Here is a 13,023-nt window from a genome sequence, read left to right as displayed (position 1 = left end):
TCACAAGGTGTAGGCAGCCATTAGCAGCCCCTAAGCAGTCCCAAACAACTCCTGTGCTTTTTTTTTTTTTTTTTTTTTATTCAGTAATTCAAACATTATTGGGGTAAATGTTGTTTTCGATGGTAACCCCTTGTCAGTCAATAGTGAAAGTAAATAACTGTGTAGAACTGTGCCATTGACTATGAGTTCACGATGAAGTTAGTTTCACTTTGCCTATGAGTTCAAATAATAGGCGAGTGCAGATACATGTAGGCTATACACTATGCTAGTCACAAACAGGTTTTCTAAAACTGATAGTTCCGGTCCTTGATTGTGATTGGCTGAATCACGTTCGATGCCATTGTAAAATCCAGCACAAACATACACCTTGACCGCATTCCCTTCTATATTACTGCGCTACCATAACTTGATACAAAAGTTAAAGTAGCTGCGTCTCGACATTGCTTGGCAACCATTCAGATAGAGGAAATATATTTCTTGGCGGAAGAATGGCTAGCTATGAATAAATTGTTATACATTTCTCATTGCTGTGCCTTTACTTTATGAAACTTTGCCAAGTATTTATAGCAACAGTTTTAGAAAAGCAATAAGCCACTCGAGTCCGTAGGTTACACTGATTCTACAACAGCAAAGGGGGGTTTTAGGCTTTCCGCCAGTGCGATGTGCCTATCAACGTCCCTTAGCTGTTGTAGAATCTGTGTAACCTACGGCCTATCGGGGCTTATTGCTTAATTAGTAAAGCAAGGTTTAGAATCACTCTGTTCCATACACAGACGTCTTACATGCAAACAGATTCCTTGAAATGCGCTGCAGAGTGTCGTAATACCAATACACTAGTTGAAGTTGCGCTGCTTGCTGTTAAAGGTAATGACAGATGTCACTCTCATTGATTTAAAGAATGTTACGCCAAAAACACACCCATGACTGATTAAGAACTGAGGTCTGATCACAAAATCATGCCAAATGTGGACTGGACACGCCCTTTTAAGCTTTGCGCCATTGACCATCCGTTTCTGAACACCAAGATAGGGTCCAAAGTCAGTCAAAACCTGCATTAATTTCCCCAATTCCTCATCTCAACTAACAGTCTCCACTAAATAATTAAGACTCCAATCATTCAATTTATTCTCAAAGGTGCACACATGAAGAAGAAATATAATAATAATAATAATAATAATAATAATAATAATAAAACAAAGGTTGATAATCAAACAAAAAAATCATCTTTTTATCTACACAACACATTTAAACCTCATTCAATCAAATTGGTATCATCTATCATGACACAGATATTGTATCAATATCTTTGCATTGAGTTTAATGCAAGCAGCATTCAATAACCTATGCCATGTAGTCAACAAGCAACACACAGAAAAGAAAAGACCAGAAAAAAACACACATCAACAGCTCATGTCAGTTTGTATTTGATAAGATAATTAATACATGTTTTTGTTCTTCATTACAAGTACTGCATTGCTTTCAGTTCAACTGCTTGAATATGTCCAGTTGTCTAAGAGCGTCTAACTGCTCCTTATAACTTACGATGCAAGGCACAGTGTGCTTACGATGCAAGGGACAGTATGGCTAGCCTCGTCACACCTTTCAGGGAGATATAGTCTAACTCACTGTTTACATCAAGTCCCAAAAAGGTCAGGCTAATCAGTGTTTCCTGACTGTCAATGCTGTTTATTTAAGCAATAAGTCCCGAGAGGCTAGCCTGACGAGCCAGACCCACATTAAAATGTAGGGTCTGGGCACTCACCGTTCGCAGTGCTCAGTCCGAGGGGCGGGATAATCAGTTGTCTTTCAAATTCCCTCTGCACGCAATAGGACAGCGGCAGCGCTATGAGTCCCATGCGTTTCCCACCAGCGGAGCTAGTTGGCTAGTTCAAACGTTTGCCAAATTAATAAAAGCTTAACTCGTGTCACACTGTTCGCCAACAGCAACATCCATCTTATTTGTTTTCAAGTAGCAGGGAATTCAAGCCAAACCGTTGCAACTCTGTCATCAATCATTATGTTAAGCCCACCTAACGACTCTATACACGATTTCATTGGCCTGATTGAGTTTCGATTTCTGGAGCTCACAAGCCAACGTAGAGTTGCTAGACTAGCCCTGGCAGCTAGGGGCGCGTCTAGATTTCTAGGCTACAGAGAGGCCGTAGGTTACACTGATTCTACAACAGCTAAGGAGCGTTGTTAAGCACGACGCGCTAGCGATGTAGCCTGGAAAATCCAGACCCTGATAATGTAGAAAGATTAAGGGTCTGGCAAAGAGCAATGTAATGGCCCAACTCGAGGGGCGGCAACAAGTGTCACAGGGAAACCTGTGCCTGTGTTTATCTGTCTGTGTCTGTGTGACGTAAGAATTTACCTGGAGTCTGATCATTGGGGTGCATTGAGGTAATTAGTCCACGCAGGTGTGGTGATTTAGGGGTGATGGGCCAAGTAGCATTTGAGTAGTCACGAGTCACTGGTGTGGGGTGTAGTGAGTGAGAGGGTGTCTGCACGTTCTGCGAACACTGTGGATGAGAGATAGGCACGGCGCATAGTGGAGCCAGTTTTGGGTTGGTGACGGCTAAAGTTTTTGGACGCTTGACCCGAATGGACGTTGCTGGTGATTGAACCATTGCAAAGCAGTGACAACGCCTGTTCATTCATCGCAGGGGTGCGGCTTACACTCTGCCAAGTTAAGTGCTATTGACTTTGTCATAATTGTTATGGGACTGCAGCTTGCCCTTGCGAGGTTGTTGCCTGCTGATCGTGCTTCTACTATACTTTAGCGAAGGAGTGTCGTCCTGGTATCCTGTCCTGTCAAACGTGAGCCGGCCACCGCTACGAACCAGCCTGCTGTGGGAATACTAACACGCCTGACTATTCACCTCGGGGGTGCGGTTTACATAAGCCGCCCTCTGCCCAGTTAAGTGCCGCTTTCCTCTTTATTACTGAATCAGAAGAGCCAGCGTCTGGTGGCTTCTTGGATTTAGAATTGTATTACAGCTACGATCGCCCAGTTAAAGTGCTGAGTCTGGACACTTAAAGCCCTGTGTGTGCTGTGATGGGATTACCTCTGCGTGATACTTTGATGGACTTCATTGTTCTCGTGTGATAGGCTACTTGGATATATTCTTCATAGACTCTTACACTCGTGTGCTGATTTGATGGACTTTGATATTATTTGGCCTTTGTTGTTGGCGTGGCATCCTCTCACCTGTGTGTAGCTATTAATTGCCGACAGAGAACATTGTTTCATCCACTGAGCTGCATATGTGTCGAATTCTGCGCCCTATACTCCCATTTGTCTCTCTCTCTCTTCTCTCGTCAGCGGATCTTTGCTATTGGCCCGTCTGTTGTCTGCCTGCGGCTCACCCGCCCCTAGCTGTCAGTCACGAACCAAGGCCCGCCCCTGCCCTCCTGCAAGTCAGCGCGTGTGTGCGCAGCCGGCTCTGATTGCCTCTCCTGCTCCATCCACTTGAACTGTGCAGTGCCACCATTGCCACTCATCCAGTCATTTCCATACCTTGGATTGTGGATTTTATCACGAATAGACTGAGTATTTTTAAATAAGAATTGACTGTTGTTTCAATAAAACAAAAAAATAAATATCTATCTTTTCTAAAGGCTACCCTCCGACTCCGGTGTGTTTGTGGCAACAGTGTCTCCCCAGAAAAAACAGTATTGACACCTCGGCTACACAAGCATGCATTTAAAAATCTCACTGCACCCAATTGGATAACATTAGACCATGTTTACTCTGAATGATTTCTGACTTCGACGCAATCGGATAACACTACGACCAATGTGTACTGTCCTCCAACGTTGCAGCGCTATCTTCATCAGTTTAGCTGGTTCCCCGGAATGTTGGGGGGAAAAAGTAACGTGCATCATTGTTCTTTGCCAGAGTTTCTCGCAGAGACAATTCCATTGTGCTCTCGCGAGAACTCTGCAATTCCAGGGTACTACCACAGAATGTCTAATAAGGGGAGAACCTTCACTCTCTGAACGCTTCCGGTGTGGTACTGCATCTAGGGGCGCTCGCGGGCGAGTCCAGAATGAATGGAGGTCTATGGAGCTGTACCCCTCATAATCCACTTTTCTCGGGATATATTTTTTTTTTTTCAAATAATTTTAATATTGTATTCAAAAGGGGAGGCAAAGACAATACACTTGGTTGAGTATTATATTTTTTAAAGTCACTTAATTGTTCTAAAAAGCCCGTCAAACGTGTCAATGACGTCATTCATTAGCATGATCATAGCATAGCATAGCATCAATGCTAGCGTGTTATGGGCAACAACGACCCAACCTGTAAGAAAACGAAAGGACATGACTCCCGGATTATTTCACTTTTGATTGATAATCCATATCCATTTTGCGAAAAATAAAATAAAATCTGAGGGTTTCAGTTGTTAAATAGGTGAAAACAATAAATGTAGCCATGTAGCTCCATAGGACCCCATGTATTTTGGACTCGCCCGCATTCGCCATCTAGGTGAACTCTGGTGAACTGCAGCCAAATTCGGTTTGTATGGGATTAATAGAGAGTGGGGAGGCTCTCCGTAGACGGGCTCTGGTACTACCAAAGAGTATAGAAGTAACAAGAGGCGAAACTCTGTTGCAGTTTTGACAACAATCGCTAGTTGGCGCTGCTGTCGCGCTTTCGCCATTTTGGACAGATCATGCCACTATAGCCGTTGACTTCAATCAGAACATGCCAACGTAAACCAGCAAGATTGGTCACTATATGGTGCTCAATTTCGAACCACTAGTTCACTTTTAAACACTACAGGTCATATGTAGGCCAATAAGAAAAAAAATATTTGAATCACACCGCTCAAATTAAACGGCAATAATATTATGTAGGGCTACATACAATACATGGGCTACAGATCATGTACATTCACTGGGCAGATCTACAACAAGTTTGACAGAAAGACTTTACAATGGATTTTTAATCTACAACATAACAGAAAGTTTACTTTCCATCACTGTTCCCTCCGGACTGTAAGTCTACTTGAAAACTTGAAAAGTAGGCCTATGTTTAAACTGGAAACAAAATAAACGGCCATCACTTAGCTCAAGCTACGTTAGCCAGCCTGTCAACTGGAATGACTAGAGAAGCTAACTAACTAGCATACATGTACATGGCTATCAGCAAGCGGCAAAACGATATTTCAATCATTTCACGACGAGGGACATACGTTGGATGAAAAGGTAAATAGGCTAATCTTACATAGCCTACCAACTTCATTTCTCTTAGAAATCGATCCATTTTCTTAACAGTAGGCTACTTTACAATCAGTGCCCCTGATCAGCTTTGTAAATCAAAGCACCAATTACCACCCCTTTCGTTCGGAAATTCTAAAACAACGATGTTTTAATACCTCAAAATAACATTTGATAAACGAACCTTACATTTTTCAGTAGCCCTAGGTGTGTAGATTTAAACCAAATCTGGTTTGGTTCTTACCGGGGCTTTTACTGCCTGAAATATCCGATTTTGTTTACCACGCTCGGAGTTTAGTGCTGGGCTGGTGGGTGCCTATTTCCATCTGTCAAATCTGTTGGAAGCTAAATTATTATGAATAAATGTATAGCCTTACTCTTCATATTTTGCATTTCTCAACATGATTTATGACAGTTGGGGAATTCAGGGTATGAGAAAAGGTTAGATAAAAAAAAAAAAACTAGAAAATGTAATTTCGAGGAAATTACCAGTGCATGAAAATATAAACATACTGTATATTAACATAAAATGCAAAACAAACTTTTATTTGGAAACAGTTGGCAGGAGTCATAGTTGATAACAACCGACAGTTGAAATGTCTAAACAGTTAAATAGTTGAGTAGTTTAAATAGTTAAATTATTTAATAGTGAATTATTGTAGTGAGGACATTTATTCTAAAACAGTTGTGGGCAGAGGAAATAGGAACAGAATCTGTAGTCTGTAGTCTGTAATCTTAAGAGAGCCAGATTGTATGCTTAAAGCCTGAGACATATAGTTTAAAAGTTGAATTTAGATAGTGTAATGGATGTTGATAGACAGAAAGTTGAATGGATGTTGATAGGCAGATTGTTTAATGGGTGGATGAGTGAATGGTTTGAAGAGGATGAATGGATAGAAAGTTGGATGGAATGTGCCTTATATCCTTGTAGAATGGAGAGACACCGAGAGAGTTGGCCTAGTTAAGCAGAAAGCAGTTGATACAGGTGCAAATCAAGTTAATTAGCCCATTGTGATGTCATCAGCCCATGTTAAGTCTATGGGGAAAAATAAGCTTGTTTTTTATTAATATCTCAAAAAGTATAAAGTTTACAAAAGTGAAAAATACATTCCCCACGTGTCCTTTTCAAGACCTACGTTACAAAGTTTGAACAAAGTTTCTATGTTAAACGGTTAAAGCTGAATTAGATGCAGAAATTTGGTGGGAAGAATAACTAGAAAAGCATTTCCTGAAGGAAATACAGTGCATGCAAAGTTGTTGCTGGGTTGGTTGCTAGGGTAATTATAGTGGTTGCTATGCTGTAAAAGTGGTTGCTAGGTTGTTGCTAGGGTACTTAAGGTGGTTGCTAGGCTGTTGCTAGGGTACTTAAGTGGTTGCTATGATGTTGCTAGGGTAATTATAGTGGTTGCTATGCTATAAAAGTGGTTGCTAGGTTGTTGCTAGGGTACTTAAGGTGGTTGCTAGGCTGTTGCTAGGGTAATTTTAGTGGTTGCTATGCTATAAAAGTGGTTGCTAGGTTGTTGCTAGGGTATTTAAGGTGGTTGCTAGGCTGTTGCTAGGATAATGATAGTGGTTGCTATGCTATAAAAGTGGTTGCTAGGCTGTTGCTAGGGTAATTATAGTGGTTGCTATGCTATAAAAGTGGTTGCTAGGTTGTTGCTAGGATATTTAAGGTGGTTGCTAGGCTGTTGCTAGGATAATGATAGTGGTTGCTATGCTATAAAAGTGGTTGCTAGGTTGTTGCTAGGGTCATTATAGTGGTTACCATGCTTTATAATGTGTAAATAGTAAAAAAAAAAGTAAGAATAGTTAAAAGTTATTGAAATTGGGAGAAATAGAGAGGGATAGAGAAAATGAGGGAAAGTGAAGAAAAGGAAGTGAAAAAGTTGGGATTAGAAGTGAGCCATTCAGTTGAATGGAGAGGGACACACAGGAAGAGTTTCCATTGAAGTTGCTGCAGGCAGTCAGTGAGAGAGCACAGGCGCAGTTGATTGCATTCTATTTCCTTAATAGCCTACTATGATGTCATAAAGCCAATGTTAAGTCTATGGAGAATTTTAAGTTTAGTTTTTATTTAATATCTCAAAAAATAAAAGTTGTAGAAATATGAAAAGTCATAGAACGAAAATTTGGTTCAAGAGCTACATGTCAAAGTACCAAGTTTCTACGATAAGCGGTTAGAGTCAAATTAGGGCCTGGAAGAATAATAATAAGTCGGAAGAAGCCCGTGGAATAACAATACAGTGCATTTGCATGCACTGTAATAATAATAATAATAATAATAAGAAGAAGAAGACTTCGGATAACAGAACAGTGCATTTTCATGCACTGTAATTATACTGTAAGAAACTTTTTAATCTGGACCGATATCATTAAGTTCTATGAGAGGGAGTTAAGTCATTTAGAGACGAATGACCGCGTCGCAGGAAGTGCATCATAATAAAGGGACGCCAGACCCTCTTGTAACAGCTGTACTCAGTGATTCTGTGACTCAGTGACTCACTGCAGACTCGTAAAATTAGTTAGAAAATAAGGCAGAAAAACAACAAGTTTCCTCATGCTGCTTCCTTATGTTGGAATGTGCAAAAATGTACAAACAATCAAGAGGATGCCTTCTTGTATGTGATTTCTGCAACAGTGATACTGCAAACGTGTTGATAGCCTATTGTTGATTTATATCCTGTAGCCTAAAGCATGTCACACAGTAGGGCTTTGACTTTTGCCCAAAAATCATATTCGAAGTTCGTTTGTTTATTAATATTAAAATTCGAATATGTATTAATAATATTTTAACCAATAAATGTCTTCAGTAAGACCGATATTGGTATCAAACTTAAGTTCTATATGTTCTGTCCACCAGAGGGCAGTGTATCAGTCAATGTCAATAGACTACATGCATGAAAGGCTGAGTATTTATGCGTGTGTTATTTTTGAGCATAGGGCCCGGCGATTAAACGATAGCGATATGTATCGCAATAGACATGTAATCGATATCAATAAAAAATATGTTCGATAGAACATTCATAATTAAAAGCAACACACACCTCCTGCCTTACGTCCATAAATAAATAGGCTAAATAGATCTTGCATTGTAGTATGTCAAACTCTACCAGAGTAGGCGATAGAAGTAGATAGATAGATAGATAGATAGATAGATACTTTATTGATCCCCAGGGAAAATTCAAGAAGGCCTAGTAGGCCTACCTCAACAAAGACTCTCCTTGCCCCGTGCACTCTCTCCCTCTCAACAGGCGCATCCCTCCTTAGCATGCACATGTAATCCAAACATTAATCGTGTAAGACGACTGGCTAAATTGCTATTAAATCCGGTTAGCATCATTAGCACGCTGCCCTGTTGCATTCAAATTGACTGCTAAGTTCTAATCATCTCAATCCCGATGCAAATGGAAAAGTATTTTCCAAGACTCAAACGGGTCTGTCCCAAGGAGAAAAAGTATTCATTTGAAACGTAAACACACGTAGGGAAACTGAACAGTCTAACCAGACTATAATAAACTAGCAAATTAAGCTAACGTTAGCCTACTTTGTTTACAATATTTCCAGGCTTCAACCAGTGCTGCTTTTCATTCAGACTTATCTGCACATTTATTTATTTGAGTGTTTTTTATGATTGTGTTGCCATTTCTTTTCCCTGTTTGCTTTGATTGATAACTGAGGTGATTAAAATCAGAGGAAGGTTAAGTTTAAAATAAAAGTGTCTATTATGTCTATGTGTGAGCTCACTGAGTGCAAACCAGCCAGGATGCTAACTTCACCTACAGGAGCCCAGATGACCAATAATAGCCTTGCTAATGAGATCGCGATTTTACTTCACCAGGCGTAAAAAAAACCTCGGAATCTTAATTGAAAACAACCAAATACATTTATAGAAATGATCTCCATAGGCTACAGGTTCGAATATTAAGAGATCCCTAAAATTTGTTCGAATATCTTTAATTTGTAAAATAATCGAATTATATTCGAATAACGAAGTTCGGAGTCAAAGCCCTATCACACAGTAGCCTAGTCTACAGAAAACTAGGCTATGTGATGTGATATAATGATAACTTGTATACCTACAATGGTTTATTAAACATCATAGTCATTTATTTAGTCAGTCATCATGTTCATGTTAATGAATAGGAAGGACACCTAAACGATAGCCATAAACCAAAATTTTGCGCAGTATCTGCCGTAAGTCCCTATGCATGAATCACGAGCTCCTTCCAGCTGACTCGATTATTTAATAAATAAATGTGAATTACGAATAATAATAAAAAGCTTTTTTCCATGAACTGTAAAAGAAAACACGTTTTTTCCAGCTGTATTCTCTATAAAGAGTAAATTATGTACTTATTTCCGGAATTGACGTCACTTCCTGGACTCGTCTGAGGCTGGTCTAATGGGTCTGAGGTCTCTCAATGACTTAACCCCTACTGATCTGGGGACAGTTGTGTTGCGTTCAGTCCAAGATGGCGGAGCTGCAGCTCGGTTATGGGTGCGTTTGTTGCAATGGGACGTTCTATTGAGTTTCGCCTCTTGTTACTTCTATACTCTTTGGTACTACCAAGCGGCAACATTCTAATTTGAACAATGAAGCCTACCCGGAAATGCGAAAAATTGCAATACATCGAAAATCCGTTAGGGGCAGGTCCCAAAAGGGAGCAAATGTCCATAGACCCCCATGTTAAAATGTCCGTTTTCACAGCATAAATTCATGCTTTTACAGGTTGGTCCCATGGACTTTTATTGTATTTGTTGGTAGTTCCCGAGTGCCGGACAACTGTGAGGGGGGTGAATTTTTTTCTAACTCGTTAGTTTAGATCGCATTTAGATATAAAATTCAGCGCCCCAGCTCCATGACTCGTCAGAGTCAGTGTTACAGTGATTACAAGTCTTGCAACACACTAAAAGGACTGGTTGGGATAGAACCAAGGGGTGGAGTCATCTTTGCTTCGATGCTTTTTACAGGAGGAATATCAGACAATGATCTCACTCGTCAAAGTGGGCTTTAAAAGATTTGATCACAGAGGGCAAGATTAATGTAGGGGATGGTCTCATGGCTGACAAAGGGTTTAGGATAGAGGAGGAAGTGGGGGAACTTGGGCTTCACCTGAATATCCCCCCCTTTGCACGCAGTACTGGTCAGATGACCAACGCAGAAATTAAAGTCACAGAGAAAATTGCTCGCCACCGTGTTCACGTAGAAAGAGCTATAGCGCGAATTAAATCTTTCAGAATTTTAAGCAACAGAATTGGCCTTTCATTGTTTGGATGTGTAAATCAAATATGGTTTGTATGTTGCTTTTTAACTAATTTCTTCAACTTCTTAATTAAATAAAAGTGTATACAGGGGGTCCTGTGGTCCAGTGCCCCATGGACTTTACTTACATGGTAGGATAAAGGTGAACCAACAGGTGCTGGTCCAAATGGTGTCACAATTAACTTTGTAGTGGCTGTGTTGTCTTCCACCAGATAAGATATCGAGCTAGTCTTTAGTCTTTTCAATACATTTATGTCTTCACTCTCAACAGTAATTTTTCTGAAAATAAATAAGAACTTAAATTACACCTTTTGTACATAGATTGATTTATTTCTTATTAACGCAAATCTTAAAATATGTAAAGCTGCTACCAACGCAATCTTTATATTTATTTATGTATATATTATCTGTGTGTTTTTGAATGGTCCTTGGTCTGTCATTAAAATTATACTCTTCAACAACATATGGCTCTGTTTTCTGTTCTTTATAGTAATGTCATGTCACAAATCTAATTTAAACATGGCATGCCACCTCTGCATTAATGTTGTGCTTATTGTGTTCATTGATAATACCTGTTGTCTACAAACTTGGCCATAACGGGGCGCCTTTTCCTTTGAAGATTGAAAGGTTTTGAAATAACCATTTGTGAGACGGGTTCTGGTAATATTTTTTCTCCACGTGGCTTGTCCCATTGCTGGGGCATACTTGTTGAAGACAGTAAGGTAGGGACATCTTTTATGCCACTTATCTTCCACGTTTCAAGTAAATATATCACGGCAATGACATGAGAGCAACTGCCATCAACACTGAAACAAATCATTATGCATTGACGGTCATTATGCGTAACATAGCCTGCGGTAGACCTACTTATGACTGAGGGAAGTCAGCACACGCCAACAGTTAGTTTAGGCTAATATAAAACGTAGGCATATGTCCTAGTTACCCTTGTTGACACTTGCAGTGCGAATCCACCAGTCTCCTCTCTTTAAAATCGATCTCGAAATTGACAATATGACGAGCGTCAGATTTCCGTTGGCTGGAATAAACTTCTCCCCTAACGCTGATTGTGCCTATAACGTTAATGTTATGTACCCAAAATAAATGTATCTGTAAGGTTATGCTACAATCATGACATACAATACCATTTTTCTGACACTTTAGATTGTTTATATTTCAATACAAATACATGATCTGACAATGTAAACAAATATGCAGCTAGGCTAGCCACTAAGTTAGCAGATACAAGACCCTAACGTCGATAAAGATATTACCTGTACTGTTTTTGTAAATTTTAACGCTATGTATATATGACCCAGATATGAATCCGTACGCCTTTTGTTTTTACTTTAAGGATATACTAGATTCAAGATAAGATAAACTAAAGTCATCGGGTATATCGCTTAACTTTCCATATTCCATCGTTACTTTTGGCGTCTATGGTTACAAGCCAGCTGATGCCGCACATATGTCGGACTTGACAGCAGAACCCTCAGGGGGGCGTGATTAGAACGCTCCTGGCGAAATGTCAATTATGTCTTGGCTGTGATCCTACACACCACATCCTTTCTGAAAATGTTTATTCAAATATCTGACATAAAATGGGTTGCTATTAACTGAAGCCTACTAACCGACACTTTAAGAAGACACTTTAAGAAGACTTCGCTCCAGTTTTTCAGGTAAGTGACATTCCACTACTATTTCACGTAGATGTTAGCATTATAGCATCCATGTTAGTGGGCACTGTAGCAGCTATAGGCTACGTTAGCGTCAAATCATTTCAAATAAGTTTATGTCGAAAATGATGACCGAATGACTGAAGCACACGCATACATTTAGTTAACTTGAATAAAGTTAACGTTAGTGAAAACCGATTGTGCTCCCGTTGTGAGTTAGCTTAACGTTTGCCATACTAGCCAGGTGTTTGAGTCATATGATCGCCCCTTTACCCATATATGGATTGGCTAGGAGGTAGGCGGGGTTAGGATTTCCCAAGGTTTTCCAAGATGGCGCCGCCCATACACCCCATAAACCATAGACAGTAAAAGAAATGGACGAACAGACTCCGTCGTTTTCAATGGGAGGGCACTGAGTCAAATAGAACGATTTTTCAGTTGGTCCCCCGAGTACTGCGCAGACTCACACTTAACTTCGTGACGTTAGCCATCGAACTGAATCTTGTAACTCATATGATAGATACACAGAAATTCTTCTCACACTTCCTTCGCCTTCAAAGTCATCAAAGTTAAACATTTATTTATGTATTATTATTAATATCATTCTCACCAAGTCGTGTTAATGTTGAAGCTACCATACATGATCATCTTCAAAAACAGTCATGCTAAAACAAAACAAAAAAGTTATAGCCTTGAAGCTAATCTTCTTTCCACTTTTCCGATCTACGGTCAATCCATTGAAAACCTCTGAAATGATTAGTGCCGTTTTTTTTTAAATTAGGTTTACTTTTTTTATTATTATTAGATTGCCTCTGTGTGATGCTTTACCTTAACATACGGTCGTGTATGCTAGGTTTTGCT

At 39.8% G+C, this 13,023-nt stretch overlaps 1 long non-coding RNA gene across 1 annotated transcript; it reads left to right on the top strand.

Moving 5' to 3' along the window:
• The first annotated feature begins 2,252 nt into the window (after positions 1–2,252).
• On the top strand, positions 2,253–3,625 carry LOC121720311. Its single transcript, XR_006034501.1, has 2 exons — positions 2,253–2,689; positions 2,784–3,625. It is a non-coding gene; the product is annotated as an uncharacterized LOC121720311 (long non-coding RNA).
• The last annotated feature ends 9,398 nt before the right edge of the window (positions 3,626–13,023 follow it).

The sequence above is a fragment of the Alosa sapidissima genome, chromosome 10 (assembly GCF_018492685.1).
Source record: "Alosa sapidissima isolate fAloSap1 chromosome 10, fAloSap1.pri, whole genome shotgun sequence".
In the NCBI taxonomy this organism is placed as follows: domain Eukaryota; kingdom Metazoa; phylum Chordata; class Actinopteri; order Clupeiformes; family Clupeidae; genus Alosa; species Alosa sapidissima.
Note: the sequence above shows the minus strand (reverse complement) of the source record. Positions and strands in the feature narration are given on the sequence as shown.